This window comes from Alligator sinensis, unplaced genomic scaffold (genome assembly GCF_000455745.1).
Source record: "Alligator sinensis unplaced genomic scaffold, ASM45574v1 scaffold809_1, whole genome shotgun sequence".
Classification (NCBI taxonomy): Eukaryota; Metazoa; Chordata; order Crocodylia; family Alligatoridae; genus Alligator; species Alligator sinensis.
This window is the reverse complement of record NW_005841956.1, coordinates 2,992,292-2,992,972: the sequence shown is the minus strand read 5'-3', so window position 1 is coordinate 2,992,972 and position 681 is coordinate 2,992,292. Positions and strand designations below refer to the sequence as shown.

General features: G+C 53.7%; 1 protein-coding gene across 2 annotated transcripts in view; it reads right to left on the bottom strand.

Annotated features, from left to right (window-relative positions):
* The window catches only part of LOC102373626 (V-set and immunoglobulin domain-containing protein 4-like), a 38,193-nt gene that overhangs the window by 15,028 nt on the left and 22,484 nt on the right, over positions 1-681 (bottom strand). The window lies entirely within an intron of this gene.

Here is a 681-nt window from a genome sequence, read left to right as displayed (position 1 = left end):
GCTATTTATAGTCAGGAGCGGTTGGGTGCATGGCCCGGCCTCAGTCTGAGGTGCTGCGACTCAAGGACATTGTCCCATTACTGCACAGGCCCCTGCAACAGACCCTGGAGAGACAGTGCTGCTCACTTAACTGTCAGGGTTACCAGCCCGTCTGCCCTAGTAGATTTGAAGGTGCTCCGAGCGCTCCCTGGGCTGGTGCTGACAACAGCTCTCGTGTGGCTCACTTTTATGGCTGCAAAGCAACCAGGGGACTTAAGCCTGGAGTTCATCCAGGAACAATGGGCCCATCCTCTCCTGACACTCCTGCATCCCAGGATCCATGCCTTACCACACAGCTCTCAGGCACAAACAGTACAAATTGTGGGCCCTCTGGTTATGCTGGCCACGGATTTCAGCCCTCAGACTCAGGACTCCCAGCAGGCCTGTATGCCCTTGGCAACATTTGAAATAGTAGCTTTGATGATTGTGACCTCAGGATCCAAACCAAACTGCTCATTTACCAGACGCTTTTCATCCCCACCTTCTGAGCCTACCCTCGCCTTGTCATCCCACCCAGGCGGTTGTCTTCCCTGCTCATCCCTACCTCCAGCTTTTTGAGAAGTGGCTATGGTTGTATTGGGTACCATGGGCTCAGGCCTGCGTGTTGTGGTCGTTGGCTCTTTTAGGACTATAAGAGAATGA